Source organism: Microcaecilia unicolor, chromosome 5, assembly GCF_901765095.1.
Source record: "Microcaecilia unicolor chromosome 5, aMicUni1.1, whole genome shotgun sequence".
NCBI lineage: Eukaryota > Metazoa > Chordata > Amphibia > Gymnophiona > Siphonopidae > Microcaecilia > Microcaecilia unicolor.
In genome coordinates, this window is record NC_044035.1 from 262,399,395 (window position 1) to 262,417,381 (window position 17,987).

A 17,987-nucleotide genomic window follows, 5' to 3' on the forward strand; every position below is an offset into this window, starting at 1 on the left:
ATCCAGTCCTTCCTGAAGATCCTTGATTTCTGTCAGTTTGAGACTTACAATAATGACTTTCAATTTGATGTTAACACAAGTATGAAATGTATACTAATAACGAAGGCTAACAATGAGAGTTATTCCGCTACATGGACACAGCTAACGAGCATCATTTTTTCTTAGAAACATTTGGGATATGGAATCCTCAGAGAGCTTTCCAGTGAGGCAGTTGATAAAGGGGTGGGCCTCATCCTTACCAAGAACTGATGATCATAAGTGTCCTATTACCCTCAAGATACTAACTGGCTTAATATTAGTCTTAGAGCAAGTATGTTTTGATCACTTTTAGATGCTATTTAGATGTGTGTTCTCACTTGCCTTTTCAGTGCTTTTTGGGTCGGTTCCCCACAAAACTCATCCAGATTACACAAATAGGCTATTACTGATTGACTTAACTGTAGACAATTGCAAGATATAGATTACTATCTACTGTTCCAAAATTGACCATCATGTTTGAGGCCAGTCACTCAGTTTAAGTCTAAAAGGTAACATAACATGTCCCATTCAAAACTTCGTAAACTAAATTACTAATATATGAAAACAGCCTCCCATTAATCTGCTATCAATTTGCGAAAGTTCTAAAGCTAGGTGTAACAGCAATGGGATTGGATTCTAAATAATTTGGAACACATTCCTTTATAATTGGACCGGCTAAGACTGCAAATGAGCTAGGCCTTTCAAAAGACCAAATTATGGCCATTGGGAAATGGTGGTCGAAGAAGTATAAGCAATATATTAGACCCATTTTTTGTTAAATCTTCACCGCCACCCCTCCCCTGCATGCTTACTTTGCTAACTTTGTTACGTTCCCCCGCCCCCCCCCCCCCCCAATTAGGCCCTCAAGAAGGCACTAACTAAACCCCAGGGAATTAGCTTTGGTTTATGGAGTTAGGCATCCAGGTGACTTGGTTAGGACATTGTGGTATGAAGTGGGATCAGCTGATAAAGTATCCACTATACACTACTTTTAATATACATTTTTGGACATTATACATTCTTATTGGATATTTTTGGAAATTTGCTGTTGATAAATTGAGCCATTTTGTGACATTCTGTCTTGTGGTGGTTGGCTCCTTCCATTCCTTTTCTTTGCTTGTGGGATCAGCCGATGTCATCCTTCCTTGAATGACAGAACACACATCAGCCCCCTTTGGCCTTCATCATCCACCTTGGGGGCAACGAACCATTGAATTAGTCCACAAGAAGCAATGTAACATACTTGAAGTATCCATTTGGTATAGTCCTGCATCATCCCACTATGCATATGAAAAGGTGAACGATCACACTGCATGATTTAAAAAAAGGCAAAAGTTCAATAAACGGATGTGTAAGTTCACATCTTCTATGAGAGGGCTTATTATCTTGCATGACATTTTAATGGAATCATGCTCAGGACTCTATCGCCTTAATGGCACGCACTTGTCTGATGTGGATTTAGATATTTTTATCAGGACCATTCATGGTACCATTGATATACTACTCCTAAGGGAAGGCCGCAGCCAGGGTTAGTTGAGTGGGGGAGCCCCTGCCAAGTGAGGTGTTGATGTCATGGGCCGTGGCATAGTAGGGTGGTAACTAGAAGGATTACACTGGATTAGGAGATCATCAAAAAGGAGCTTATTGTCATAACAACAGAGTTACATCTCTGATGAGTGACGGGTAGCAACTGATGTAAAGCAAGGAGGGGGTAGCCCCCTATCTTATACAGAAGGGGGCCTGAAACTCATACTAATACAGAAATGCTTGATTGAACCTGCCATATACCCCCAAATTTTGATGTTTACAGGGGAAGCACAAGGGTTATGAATAGGCAAGCTTTTATGGCAACCATCAGAAGGGACTGGCTGTAAGGATAACTGGCTTTTATGATCAATACTAATATGTGTTTGTAATGATTCATTTGATAATGTTGCAATTTCCTGATAAAGTGTTGATGGCTGTTAACATGGTGTGTCTCAAGGGTTACCATCCTATACATTAAGGCTGGAGGTGTTAGGTATTGATAAGCATAATTACATTGGTTGTTTGTTTAGATTGCTGATTTGTTAGTCAACTTGATCAATGAAATTTGTGCTGCAGCCTTGTTAATACATTTTCTATAATTCAGAAGAATTGTATGCGTCACTGTGTCTCACATATACTTCATGTAGGCAAAAGGGTGAGCTTGGGAAAAAGGGGAATGGAAAAAGAGAGGGAGAGGTGGGGAGAAGACGAGTAATGCATGAAAGCAGCTGAATTGCCGTCCACTCCCATTTGAATTTGGAGAAGGGTGGAATGGAATGGTTAAAAGTGAATTGAAAGATTATTCTTTCAACAGTACAACAATTAGGATCCACTCTATGAAGTTACATAGTAATAATTAAAAAAAAATAGGAGAAAATATTTTTTCACTCAGCTTATAGTTAAGCTCATAACCTTGATGCTATAGCAACCAGTAAAAGCAGTTAATGTAGCTGTATTTAAAAAAGGGTTGGATAAATTGCCGGGGATTAACTCCATAAACCATTATTAAGATAGACCTGGGGAAAGCTACTGCTTAATCCTTTTGGGATTCTGCCAGGTACTTGTGACCTAGATTGGCCACTGTTAGAAAGAGAATACTGGACTACATAGACCATTGGTCTGACCTAGTATGGCAAGTAATATGTTCTAATATTGGTTGAAAATAGTCTCTGTGGTTCACAACTGGAAAGTGTTCAAAAAAAAAACAACAACAAAAAAATCTGAAACATATAATTCACAATCATTAAACCCACTTTTTTTCTACCACATATAGGAGATCTGTGAACAACATGTGAAATACATGGGATAGGGCCAATAAAACTAGGGTAATAGCTCCCATCTGTTCAGTTGTGAAATGTTTACTGGGATAAGAGATCATGCTGAACTGTTACAATGTCAAGTGTTCTGAAATCTGACTAGCTTGCATTGTGTCGCCTTTGATTTTATTTATTAGGATTTATTTACCACCTTTTTGAAAAAATTCACTCAAGGCAGTGTACAATAAGAATAAATCAAACATAAGCAATAGACAATTACAGCAGTAAAAATATTCAAATAACAATACAAAGTATGGCATGGTATACTACTTACAATGTCATCACAATATGAAATAGAACATTTTAATAGACAGCGTAAGGTATAAGCAAAGATGGAACATATAGGGGGTATTTTACTAAAGCTTAGCAGGGCCCATGCAGATAACTCGAGCTAAGCTTTAGTAAAAGTAATCAGTTTATTCAGAGCTTTAGGTGAGTCAGGTTCAATGGGTATGAGTAGCTGCACATCATCCACATAAATGTAGAACTGAGTGTCCATTGACCAAATTAGCTTGGCTAGTGGTTTGAGGTGGATATTGAACAGAAAAGATGACAGTATCGATCCTTCTGGTACCCCACAGATAAGTGCCCATGGTAGTGATGAGGTACTGCCAAACATTATGGATTGCTGCCTGTCTGATAGGCTCTGAACCAAGCAAGTATTGCTCCATTGATATATGTTTCTGCCAGTTGTGCTAGCATGATATAATGATCCACAGTGTCAAAAGCTGCTGAGAAATTTAGCAATGCTAACACCGAGGCAAATCCTCAGTCTTGGTTTCTGTGACGATCATCTAGTTGTGAAACAACAACATTAGTTTCAACGGTGGAGCAGCTTTCCAAATCAATGGATAAATTAAAGCAGAACTTCAACGATCAGGTACTAAAATATCAAACTGAAGTTGTAACTATTAAGGACAATGTTTCGGCAGTTATGAAAGATAGTTTATACGTAAAAAAAAAAATAGAACAAATTGAAAATTATAACAAACGTCTAAACATGAGGATATTGAACTTCCCAAGGCCTGTTGGAATTCTTCCTTTAGAACCATTTAAAAAAATACCTCATGGAAAATTTGAAAATTTCAGCTCAAAATATTCCTCCTATAAATAAGATATTCTTTCTTCTGGAAAAGAAGAGACAAGTAGGTTGTTATGAAGAAATGGAACAGGTCCAGGAAGAGGAGAAACTGGATGATTTAAGAAATATTTCCTTGATTTTGGAGGACTCATTATCAGAAGTAACAAAAAGGGCCACATTATTGGTATCATTTGTATTTGAACAAGACTTTAATGCCATTCTGAAATTATACTTTAAGAATGCTAACCAAAAATTTTGTGGTCAAAAATTAAGGATATTCCCAGATGTCACCAGGTCTACTCAAGACAAACAGAAAAGTTTCTTAGATATGAGAGATGAAACAAAATTGTTGGGGCCTACTTTCTTTTTAGCTTACCCTTGTAAATGCATAGTTAAATATTTTGGAATCAAATATGGGGTTTTTTTGTACCAGATCAGCTTAGGGCTTTCTTAGACCTGAAGAGGGTATCAAGGGAATTAACAACTGTTAAAGAGGCTGTATGATTTAACGTAGGGCGGGCTGGGCCTTATCTTGTTTATTGTATTCCACTTTGATTGCCTCAATTGTTTGGTCACTCCCCAAGTTTGTGGTCTAAGGAAGGGTTAAATACGAAACAAAAATGATGGCAAAAAAGTTTTTTTTTTCCTTTTTCTTGTTTGTGAAGACATATTGAATTTGTATTATTTCCCTGTGTTGCATGTAACAAGTTACTACTTGTGTAACATAAGTAAAGCAATAAAAATATTTAACATAAAAACTATGTAGTGTGTAAGTATTAATAACATAGCATCATTTCACAAAGATTTTTGAACTGGTCTCCCACTTTTACAGGTTGCCAAGTGTATTCTTGTTTTTTAGTGCTATAACCCATAATAAAAGAAGGCAAAATGGCAACCACATTGATCTGCAAATGTAAAGGAATGGTATTATAACTAATTCTAAGATGTATAGGGCTCTGCCCTCCTTGTTCCTACAGTTGAGTGTGGTGCAGAAATCATTCTTTTTCCATTGTGTGGTGCTTGCAAGTTCTGCAGGACTCCCAAGGGATCTGCCTGTTTCTTATGACTGAAAAGATGATGTTCAATAACCTCCAGCGGTGAAACATGGATGGCCAATTTCTGTCCACTCCTGAGGTACAACCAAAATCTTATCAACTAAATAAATACCAAAAATAGATTGTCATGCGGAAAAAGAAACCAATCAAATCAGAAATGAGAAGGGTCACAGGGATCAGGCTCACATCAAATGTTTAAGCATTTGTTCTCCAGTACAGATAATAATAGTGAAAATCTCTTTAATAAATGATACCAGTATTGGTTGGTAGCATAAGTAGCTAGGAGGGAAGGAAGAGGTTCATACAGTGGTTTCTCTTGCAATAGAAGCCACTGCATTCAATACTAAGAATACCTGATCAGAAGAATGAACTTCTGCTCATGTTCATATCCTTGGCTCCAGAGCTGTCAAATTCCAACAATAGCATTACTAAAAAAAGAAGATGATATTGGAGCCAAGAAAGACCTGCCAAGTTGTTTATTGCTCAGAGACAGTATGTATGGATTCTAACCTACAGTCAAAGATAAAGTAGCATGGTTGACATTGTCCACAAGAATGCACAGAAATAATTGCCAACAAAAAATATATGATATCTTTCTAACTTAATACATGTGGAGGGTAATTGTATAGCAACACTCCAAGGCGTTAAGTCAAATAGGCGCATACGTTTCACAATATACACTGTGTTTCAAACAAATCTTGTTTTTTGGATAACTTTGTCAAAACTTGACCAATTTCAATATAACTTGAGATATACCATCCTGAATAAATTTGCAACAAGCCTACACTCACAATGGCCACCTCACCTAAACGATGTCATTTCACTACCTATTTTCTTCAGTTCGAACTGATTGGGCCCTGCCTTTTCCTGACTGGCAGTGGCGTAGCTACGGGGGGCCATGGGGGCCTAGGCCCCTCCAAATTGGCTCTGTGCCCCTGGTTTGGCTGGTGGGGGGTCCTCAACCCCACCAGCTGAAGCGTTTGTCTAGCACTAGTCTCTGGCGCTCCTGCTGCATTGCATTGCCTGCCCTGCTCTCTTTTTCCCTTACATCTAGCACACTCGTTTTAGTGAAACTAAGCATGCGCATGTGGGAAAGCAATCAATCAAGTACATACAAATAAATTTACCAATCAAAAGCACAATATGTTACCCAAGACATACCTGGTCACAGTATTCTTAATAGGTTAAAGCAACAGTTCTACCATAAATATGGCTACATGTTCTTTATAATATCAAGTTGCCAATTTCTTGATGCATTTCTCCTTCCATTTCATTATGGTCAAAGGTTGTCCTTCAGGTCCTGATGATCAAAAGTAAACGCAGGCACTAGAGGCCATTAGTGCAGTACTAGCACCCACATTTTCCAACGGAGAATCATCAGAGGGACATATGTGCAATGCTGCCACTTACAGGAACCAATAGAAGACTACCTTTAAGTCAGACAGGTGGAGGGGATTGAGAAGGGAGAAGATGCTGAACCCTGGGTGGGGGGAAGGGAGTGAGCTGCAGACCCAATCAGAACTGGAGGGCCCACTGATGGAAGCTATGACCAAGGCAGTGAGCTCCAGGAACTATGAGAAGAGCTTGGTGCTGCTCATGGAAGAGGAGGGGAGAGAGGGAGAGGTGCTGGACAATGGGAGGGAGGAAGGAAGGGAAGAGATAGAGAATGGACCCCAGGAAAGAAAGAGAGATAATGGATGTGCAAAAAGAGGAGAGGGAGGGAAGGAAGAGAAAGGGAGAGATGTCCCAGCTCCTTCCAGACACCACCCAAGCTCTAACCACAGACCACCCCAACTCTAACTGCAGGGGCAGTCTTTGGTGATGTTCAGCAGCACTGTCTGATTAAGTGCCACTGAACATCAATGCTTAGGTTGCCAGAATGGATTTAGCCTCTCCTGCCAGATTAAATCCTTTTGAATATCGGGCGGGTTATTTTCTTGATGCACATTTCTAATCAGAAAAAAAAAATAGAAATAAAATTCTCTCCCTAACAGGAGTCATAAGGAACTGTCCTAAATCCAAATAGTTCCGTCGTGGGATTAACATACAAAAAAAAACCCTCTGGAAACCAGAAAAAACTCTTTATCATGTGTAAAGAATAGTTGGAAACACATAACCATGCAAATTATTAAAACAGAAAGTTACATTCTGAAAGCACCATTTAATCCTATCCTGTTTTGTGAAATGAAGGATTTTAATTGGAGATGAGCGTGCCTTCAAACCTCCTGGGTCCATGAGTATTTTCTGGTTTGGCCTCAGAGTTTGCCAGACACCTGTGGCTTGACTCTGTATTGTGTTCATTCCAAGGACATGCATGATACTTGATGTTTTTGAAGTAACCTCATTTCTGGTCTTTAAATTCTATATGTTTCTGAATGGACAAATCTTTAACAGTCTCTTCTCTTTGTTCTGATGCTAATTTATGTCTTGCCTGTGATCTCTCTCCCACTTATAAGAGGACTGAAAACTTGCTCTTCCAGTTAATACAATAGTATCCTTTAAATTCTATTAAGACATTGCAATTAATACCAGATTTTGCAACCGCCTTTTCCTTTCCCAGCCACGACAATGGCAATTCTATAACATGTGCCTCTATTTAGGTGCCAGGAGGAGGCCTATAGGGTGCCTTTCCTATGTAATGGAAAATATACAGTATATGGTTGCAGAATAGAAGCCTTCTGGAGCTACAAAGGTAGATTTTGCTAAGACGTTTGGTAGATTCATTACACTGCAGCTCATGTTGGAGACACTGATAAATATAGTTTTTAGATTTCTTTAGCAGCTGATTTTTTTAATTCCTTATTTTTGTGTCACTCAGTATGGTTTTGAGGCTTTTATTTATTGTTTTACTTTTCTATTAGATTTTACCAGTTGGTCAAGGGTGGATTTTAGAACCAACTGGGTGTTATTTTGCAGCTGTGGTTTTAATGTATGTCTAAGCCTATTTTCAATTTTAATTTCTTATATTTGTCCTGATTTGATATTTATTGATTTTTTTATAGCTAGTTTTATTGAGTTTTGAAATGGTTGTAATTTAGGGCTCCTTTGATAAAGCCACCTCTAGTGATTAGCGGTGCACCAAATGTGACAAAGACCATTCAGTTCCTATGTGCTTTGTCACTTTCAGCGCACAGTCATAATTACCGCAGCTTTGTAAAAGGAATCCTTATTTTTTTTATATATGGTTTGAATATGTATTTATAATTTTACTAATATGTTTTAATGTATATATGTGTTTACAGTACTTTATATGCCCCTGGAGCAGACCTTAGAGAAACATGGCCATGTTGGGCATCTGTTTTTAAGCAACCTGGAGCAAGTGTGGTGAATAAACAAGATTTTTTTTTTTTTTAAGTTTCATCGGCTTACTGTTGTTCTCTTCCACATTGGATCTTGTTATCCGGCCGCCTTGCTGTTTTTTAGTTTAGCTGATGGCTGGCAGCCTTCTTTTCTGTCAGCCCATAAGAATGAATGTTTGGTGGCTTTGTGTGGGGGGGGGGGGGGGGGTTTAAGCCATCTTCAGACCTAGGTGCTCTAGGCTGCACTTCTGACCTGCTGTTTTTCCTGTGTGCTTCCTGCACCTGTTCAAGTGCATGAGGTACTCAGACATTCTGGCACTAGATCCTGCCAGAGGATTACAGCAGTTTCTGGAAGGGGCACCTAGACGCAGGGAAGGAATTGAACCTTCTAAAGGGTGTTGCTAGTGGCAGTAGTATACTCACCTGAAGAAGATTTAAACTCTGACTTGTCGCCAAACATTTGTCTGTGGAATCTCTCCCGCCACTGACCATACCTGTCAAGGGAGAGCCCCATTCCTGCCAAAGCCTGTAGCTGGCCCCGATGAGAGAAAGAGAGATAGAGAGAGAGAGAGAGAGAGAATCAGTCTGCCTATATCCAATCGGTTAGACATTCTTGGCACTTGCAGGAGCAAGGATTCAGAGACTGGGGCAAGTGACAGATCTGAAACCCGGTGCTGGCTTGCTATAGTGAGGAGATGCGGGAACCCTTCTCACTCCTTATAGACCCTTTGGAAGAAGTAAGGGGAATCTCAGCCTTACCACCCAGGCAGTCCATACACCACTTGTATGGGACACTACATCCATGGCAGAGTAGAGGAAATTTTAGAAAAAACAATAAAACAAAAGTGTTTATCTAAATTGTGTGACCATCAGCTTGTGTAAATGTAACATCTCATGGAACTGTGCTATCAACTGTCTGAATACCATCAGCTTACCCTGAGTAGCCTTAACATTTAAGAAGTGTGAGCAGGAGGAATGGATATCTGCTGTAAATAAGTTGCTATTTCACTTGACTTTTGTTTGCAATGTTCCTGTGCTTCATCAGTTGACAGTACAGTAAAGGTTCAAGTTTTAAGTTACCTCATGGTATGGCCCAGATTTTTGAATGGATGGACAGTCTGATGCAGGGGCGTAGCTATGGGTGGGCCTGGATGGGCCCAGGCCCACCCAGTTTTGTCTCAGGCCCATCCTCACCTTCTCCCACCCCCGCCGTAGCGCTGCCTCCTCTCCTGCACTTCACGGTGTCTGTCTCCCACCCTCGCGGCAGCGCTTTCAATTTGCTATCAGCGCTGCCTGCCTGACAGCTGACAGACGCGGCACGACGTCCTCCTGCTCCGGGGCCTTCCCTCTGCTGCATTGATTCAACTTCCTGTTTACACAGGGTGGATTGCATGCGGCAGAGGGAAGGTCCCGGAGCAGGACGTCATCGCGCCGCTTCTGTCAGCTGTCAGGCAGGCAGCGCCGATAGAGCGCTGCCGCGGGGGTGGGAGAAGGAAACCATGAAGTGCAGGAGAGGAGGCAGCGCCACAGTGGGAGAAGGTGAGTGAAGGCAGCGCCGATAACTTTAAATGTGCTGGACCGTGTGTGTGTGGGGGGGGGGGGTTAGTGCCCACCCATCCAACCCACTGGCCCACCCAAAAATTGTCTTCTGGCTAAGCCACTGGTCTGATGCCTTGCTTGCTCGGCCCTCCAGCCTTAAGGTTGGCCCCGGCCCTGGTCCCACCAAACAAATAAAGTATGTGCTTCTTCTTCCATCTTCTGGGCTGTGTCTAGGCATTAGCCTAGGCACCTCTACAAAGGGGGCTTACATATATAAAGAAACGTAGGTACCTGCGTTCTACAGAATACTGGCTTAATCGGTAAAATATGTGCATATAATTTAGGTGCAAACAGCTATGCCAGCTGTAGAGCTGGTGTAAAAGATTTCACCTAAATTGTTGAAACACGTGTAAATTATGGTATTCTTTATGTGTGTAATGTTCTGCCCACTTTCAAATTACACTCTAATGCATTTAGGTGCCTTTTTATAGAATAGCGCATAGCCAGAATTTAGGCATTTATGTGCTTAAGTGCCGGTATACTGTTCATTTACACTCAGTTTACAATTCAAATTTATTTAATATGCCACAAAATCATGATAGCTAAGCAGTTTACAATTACAAAGAAAATAGCACGAAAAGGAATTGGAAGAGAAGAGTGGCCTAGGTAAGATGAGTCAATTATATATCACATTTATACAATAACCCCTGATTTCTATATATGGCGCCCGTGGTTATGTGTTTCTGAGATTCGTGCACAAATACATTGAAGAATGAGTTCTGAACATCAATAATTGGGTGCTATCAATTATTGATGTTAATTGGCACTCATTAAAATTCATGCTTGTATCTGAATGTGCGCTATTCTATAACTCATGGTGTGTATCTCAAAAGAGGGCGTGGCCATGTGCATGTCAGGGGCATTCTAAAATGTTGCATGCAGAATTACAGAACATAGCCTAACCATGCCTAACTCGGGTGTGGTATCCATGCTAAATGCTCTTCCATATAGACACGCACCTTTTATAGAATACACTTAGCACTGAATTTTTCAGCACCTAAGTTTTGGCACTGTTTATTGAATTCCCTCCTAATTAATCCCCCCTTTTACAAAGCTGCACTAGTGGCTGCCGGTGCAGTAATGTCGACACAGCCCATTGTAAAAGGGGGTAACTATCCTGCTTATTTTCAAACGAGAAGGCCGGCCATCTTCCGACACATATTGGGAGATGGCCGACCTTCTCCTAAAGCCGGCCAAATCGGTATAATCGAAAGCCGATTTTGGCCGGCTTCAACTGCTTTCCATCTCAGGGCCGGCGAAAGTTAAAGGGGGCGTTTCAGCAGGGAACGGAAGGCGGGACAGGGGCGTGGTTACGAGATGGCCGGCTTTGGACGATAATGGAAAAAAGAAGACCGGCTCTGACAAGCACTTGGCCGGCTTCACTTGGTCCATTTATTTTTAGGATCAAGCCTCAAAAAAGTGCCCGAACTGACCAGATGACCACTGGAGGGAATCGGGGATCACCTCCCCTTACTCCCCCAGTGGTCACCAACCCCCTCCCACCCAAAAAATAAATTAAAAAACATTTTTTTGCCAGCTTCTATGCCACCCTCGAATGTCATACCCAGCTCCATCATAGCACTATGCAGGTCCCTGGAGCAGTTTTTAGTGGGTACTGCAGTGGACTTCAGGCAGGCGGACCCAGGCCCATCCAACCCCTACCTGTTACATTTGTGGTGATAAATGTGAGCCCTCCAAAACCCACCCAAAACCCACTGTACCCACATGTAGGTGCCCCCCTTCACCCATATGGTAGTGTTGTACAGTTGTGGGGAGTGGGTTTGGGGGGGCTCAGCACACAAGGTAAGGGAGCTATGGACCTGGGAGCAATTTGTGTAGTCCACTGCAGTGCCCCCTAGGGTGCCCGGTTGGTGTCCTGGCATGTGAGGGGGACCACTGCACTATAAATGCTGGCTCCTCCCATGACCAAATGCCTTGGATTTGGCCGGGTTTGAGATGGCCGCCATTAGTTTCCATTATCGGCGGGAAACCAATGGTGGCCATCTCTAACGCCGGCCATCTCTAACGCCGGCCCAAATGTTGAAATTTGGCCGACCCCGACCGTATTATCAAAAAGAAAGATGGCCGGCCATCTTGTTTCGATTATACGGTCGGGTATGCCACTTTACGGGGCCAGCCTTAGAGATGGTCACCCACATAGATGACCGGCCCCGTTCGATTATGCCCCTCCATGTAATAGTGAGATACGTAAGGAAGGAAGGTAGTAAAAAAGAAGAGATAACAAATGCAAAATATGAGTATAGTAGGGTAAGATTGCTGCAAAAGGGTACACAAATGGGTGAAAAGAATCAATGGTGAAAAATCAAATCAATGGTGGGAAACAGCTGAAAAGGCTTGCTCAAATAAATAAGTTTTCAAGTGCCACTTAAATTTTAACAATGACGCCTAATGTCTTAAGTCCAAAAAAGTGCATACTTAGCACTTAATTGTGACATCCATTTTATAGAATTATCCCCTATGGGCTAGATTAAGTAAATGGTTCTCAAAAAACGGTGCTTCTAGAATGGGTATTAAAGGATGAGTACCCATTATAGAATAGCATTGAGTGCTAATTTTTGGTGCACAAATATGGTGCCAAGACATAAGTCTCAGCGCCCAATTTGGGCACACATCTCTGATATTCTAGAAGATTGCGTGCAAATTTTAGGAATGCCCCCAACCTGCCCATGCTCCTCCCTTGGCCTTGCCCTCTTCAGGTTGCACACTATCCAACTTATTTTCGAAGGAGATCGCCGGCCATCTTCCGACACAAATCGGGAGATGGCCGGTGATCTCCTGAACCCGGCCAAATCAGTATAATCGAAAGCCGATTTTGGCCGGCGCCAACTGCTTTCTGTCGCTGAGCTGGCCAAACATCAAGGGGGCGTGTCGGTAGGGTAGCGAAGGCAGGACGGGAGCATGGTACGAGATGACCAGCTTCGCCCGATAATGGAAAAAAGAAAGCCAGTCTTGATGAGCATTTCGCTGGCTTCACTTGGTCTCTTTTTTTTCAGGACCAAGCTTCAAAAAAGTGCCCCAACTGACCAAATGACCACCGAACAAAATTGGGGATGACCTCCCCTTACTCCCCCAGTGGTCACCAACCCCCTCCCACCCAAAAAAAAGAAAAATATTTTTTTGCCAGCCTCTATGCCAGCCTGAAATGTCATACCCAGCTCCCTGACAGCAGTATGCAGGTCCATGGAGCAGTTTTTTGTGGGTGCAGTACACTTCAGGCAGGTGGACCCAGGTCCATCCCCCCCTACCTGTTGTGGTGGTAAATGTTAAGCCCTCCAACCCCCCCCCCCCACCAAACCCACTGTACCCACATGTAGGTGCCCCCCCTTCATCCCTAAGGGCTATGGTAGTGGTGTACAGTTGTGGGGAGTGGGTTTTGGGGGGATTTGGGGGGCTCAGCACCCAAGGTAAGGGAGCTATGCACCTGGGAGCTATTTTTGAAGTCCACTGCAGTGCCCCCTAGGGTGCCCGGTTGGTGTCCTGGCATGTCAGGGGGACCAGTGCACTACAAATGCTGGCTCCTCCCACGACCAAATGCCTTGGATTTGGCCAGGTTTGAGATCGCCGGCATTAGTTTCCATTATCGGCGAAAACCGATGCTGGCCATCTCAAACCCAGCCATCTCTGACATTTGGCCGGCCCGAACCGTATTATCGAAACGAAAGATGGCCGGCCATCTTTTTCGATAATACGGTTCGGGACTGCTCTTTGTGGCACCAGCCATATAGATGGCCGGCTATCTATTTGGTCGGCGCCGTTCGATTATGACCCTCTATAGTATTTGGGCACACATTGTTATAGAATAGTGTATAGCAAGATGTGTGCCCAATTCCAAATTAGTGACAATTTGCACCTAATCATCAGCAGTAATTAGTACTACTACTACTACTACTACTTAACATTTCTAGAGCGCTACTAGGGTTACGCAGCGCTGTACAATTTAACAAAGAGAGACAGTCCCTGCTCAAAGAGCTTACAATCTAATAGACAAGTGAACGGTCGGTCCGATAGGGGCAGTCAAATTGGGGCAGTCTGGATTCACCGAACGGTAAGGGTTAGGTGCCGAATGCAGCATTGAAGAGGTGGGCTTTAAGCAAAGACTTGAAGACGGGCAGGGAGGGGGCTTGGCGTAAGGGTTCAGGAAGGTTGTTCCAAGCATAGGGTGAGGTGAGGCAGAATGAGCGGAGCCTGAATTGTGAGCCAATTTAGTTAGGCGCACATCTTGAATCGGCAACCAAAGTTCAGTGCCCAATTTTGGGTGCCATATATAGAATTTGAAAGTATGTGCTAGAGACCCTTAGCTGCTTGACTGAGATCCAAGGTAGCACAGGCAATGTAAGACTACAGGGCATAGGCTGAACAAGTCCTAATTTCCACCTTTGTATCTACTGTAGGATAGTAGTTCTCAAACCTCTCTTGGAGGAGCACCAGCTTGTCATGTTTTCAGGATATCCACAATGAATATGCATGAGGTATATTTCCATGCAATATAGGGTTGTGTATGCAAATCTAGTACATACATATTCATTGCAGATATCCTGAAAACCAGCCTAGTTGATGACCCCCAAAGACAGGTTTGAGAATCACCAGTGATGGAATTAAACCAGGACTGATCCGCTGATTCTTCTTGAACTGGAACCAGATGGTAAGCCTATGTACACATCTGTCAATAGCCAGAGCAGTCAGCATTTTTTAAAATGCTGGCATCTGTGGCTGAAATAAATCCAGATAAAAGGTGCCAGTTTTCAGACAGTGGTGGTGCTGAATATCTGGATAGGGTGGTCAGTGCCAGCACTATTCAGATAGCGATGATATTCAGCCTGCTATCTACAGGGAGGTTTTTGCTGTTTCCTCAGCCACTGCTTGGAATGTCGACATTAAATTTTATAGCTTTATTTGTTATTACTATCTACTTTTATATATTAAGTGGAATGATATTATCTTTAAGCGCGATCAAGTTATAGAATTTTTAGCATAACCACCCAGCGATTTTCAAATGTTCAAAAATGTTTGCACTGTAAAACTACCATTATTTGAAAAAAAAAAATTATGGTACCAGCTTACTGTTAATTTACGTCACAGTGACCTAGACTTTTGTCTGGGGAGCAATTTTGGAGGCCTATCACTACCTCCACCCAAAGCCAAATCAATCGCCGAACTCAAGGAAGCCCTGCAGATGGTCTGAGACAGCCTGCCACAGGAACCAATTGACAAGGCTGTTAAGAACTTCCCAAAGCAACTGAAGGCCTGTGTTAAAGCTGGGGTGGACACTTTGAGCATTCACAGTGACAGCAGACTTCTGACACATTGTTAATTGTATTGTTTGAATGATGTTTTTTTACTGTGTTTTAGCTCAAACATTTTTAATATGCAAAAACCGCTAGGTAGTAATGCTAAAATGTCAGTAACATCAACATAACTTAAGATAATTAAATGTTATTTAATAGTAATGGCAAAAGAAGTACATACAATTTCTCACTGAAATTCAAAGTGGTTGCTGAGAAAACGGCAAAAAACTCTAGGGGGTTACTTTTTTTTGCCTCACCCAGTAGATGGCTCACTGGATAAAGTTAGGGTATCCTTTTTGCTTTCCTAACATTGTCTAGATGGCTATGGGCTTATCAGACTAAGGGCCTTGATTACTAAGGTACGCTAGCATTTTTAGCGTGCACTAAAATTATCGTGCACTAAGCACCAGAGATGCCCATATATTACTATGGCTGTCTCTAGCGTTTGCACCAGTGGCGTAGCTATGTGGGACCAGGAGGGGCCTGGGCCCCCATAGATTTGGCCCTGGACCCCCCTGCCGACGACCCGCCCAACCCCCCCTCTCACTGCCAACCCACCGTTGCCATCGCCTGCCTTTGCTGGCGGGGGACCCCAAGCCCCGCCAGCCGAGGTCCTCTTCTTCTCGCAAAAGGCTTGCTTCTGTTTCTGACGTCCTGCACGCACAATGTGCAGGACGTCAGAAACAGAAGGAACCCTTTTGCGAGAAGAGGAGGACCTCGGCTGGCGGGGGTTGGCGTCCCCCGCCAGCAAAGGTAGGCGACGGCGGGTTGGCAGCGGGAGGGGGGTCGAGAGAGCCATCGGCGGGGGGGGGGGGGAGCAAAGTCGGCAATGGCTGGTGGGGCTAAAATGTGCCCCCTCACCTTGGGGTCTGGACCCCCCTCCCGCCGAAGTCTGGCTACGCCCCTGATTAGCACATGCTAAAAATGCTAGTGTGCCTGTAGCACAGCTTAGTAAACATAGTAACATAGTAACATAGTAGATGACGGCAGAAAAAGACCTGCACGGTCCATCCAGTCTGCCCAAGAAGATAAATTCATATGTGCTACTTTTTTATTTGTACTGTCCTCTTCAGTGCACAGACCGTATAAGTCTGGCCAGCCCTATCCCCGCCTCCCAACCACCAACCCCGCCTCCCAACCACCAGCTCTGGCACAGACCCTATAAGTCTGCCCAGCACTATCCCTGCCTCCCACCACCGGCTCTGGCACAGACCGTATAAGTCTGCCCAGCACTATCCCCGCCGCCCAACCACCAGCCCCGGCACAGACCATATAAGTCTGCCCAGCACTCAACAGGGCCCTAAATCACACCACTAACTGGCTAACTCCAGGGACTGCACTCACTCTGCTCCCATGTTATCCAGATAGCACCGGCACAATCTGCAATGACTTTCAACAGCATAATTCGGAAAATGCCCCTGAAAATCAAAGAGGGGCCCCAGTCAACAGTACTTATCCAAGTAGCAGGTGCTGTTAGCTACATAAGTGCTTGTAAATATCAGACAGATTATTTGTACTAGTTTATTAATGGCACCCAAAAGATGAATAAATACATTTACTGACTTTGGGTATGGCCTTTATTAACTTTTTATTGAATTAGGAAGTGTAAAAAAACCACACAATACAGGAGTGTATAAAGATGGGGAAACTTGGAAAGAAAGTTGGTGACCGAGATTTTTGTTGCAAACCGGACAGTGAACGGGATATATGCTCATCCTGGTGGCAAGTTGGATAATGAATTTAGCTCAGGGAATGCAGTTCTAAGTAGACCTATTAGTCCAAGAGAAAAGTGAGGTCTTAGCAGATTTAAAATACCTTTCAAAAAGTACAAAATGAGATGTTGCAGGGCATGAGCTTTTAAGACCTCCCAGAGAGTGATAATGGATTTTGCAGATGGAGCTTAGAAAATTCTCTTTTAGGATTCATTTATGCTGCATAAGTCTGTGCACATATTTAGATGTTTGTAGAAGACGAAAATTCAATATTTTCTGTCTCATAGGTTCCTTACAAGAGGCACATTTGACTATACTTTGGGAGCATATGATGTTGCAGTACTGAAACCATGACTAGCACTTTGCATTTCTTACCCCTAAGTAGCAGTATCCAACACTACTACAAATGATAATGTCACACAACAAAGACAGGGATTAGACACATTGAGCCAAAGATAGCAACTAGGAAGTAAGCCTAAGCACCCTGCAGCTCGGCCCTAATGACATTACTCAGCTTCACAAATGGGGTCGGGGGGGGGGGGGGGGGGGGGGGGGCTACCTGTGGTACTGTGGCCTCAGGCAATTGTACTACTTTCCTCTTCTCTAAAACTGGTCCTGGTATCATCATGAGTGGCAGTGATGTGAATTAGACAGAAGGCAGATTTTATGGGGGCTAATGGGTAGGTTGAGTGGGCATGCATTTCCTCTCTCTGGCCCCACTCCACTGCCCCATACCCGCTACTCATCCACAAAACTTTAAATACCTTGGTTGGCAGGGATCCCCAAGCTGGGGGCCCATCAAAGTTTTCAACCCCCACCAAAAACCATAGCAATCAGTGTCATCAATGCTCAGTTCTCAAGCACAAACTCAGCATGCATTAGAACTGAGCATTCGTGGGGTACTGGCATTGGTGGCTTGGAGTGCTGATCGCTGTGGTTTTTATCAGTGGCCTGCAACTTTAGCAAGCTGCTGATGTCTTCAGTTGGCAGGGATCAAGGGTCCCCGCCAGTTACACCAATGGTGCACTGCTGCTAAATGGGCCTGAGGCAAAAATGAATGGCCCCATGCCCTCC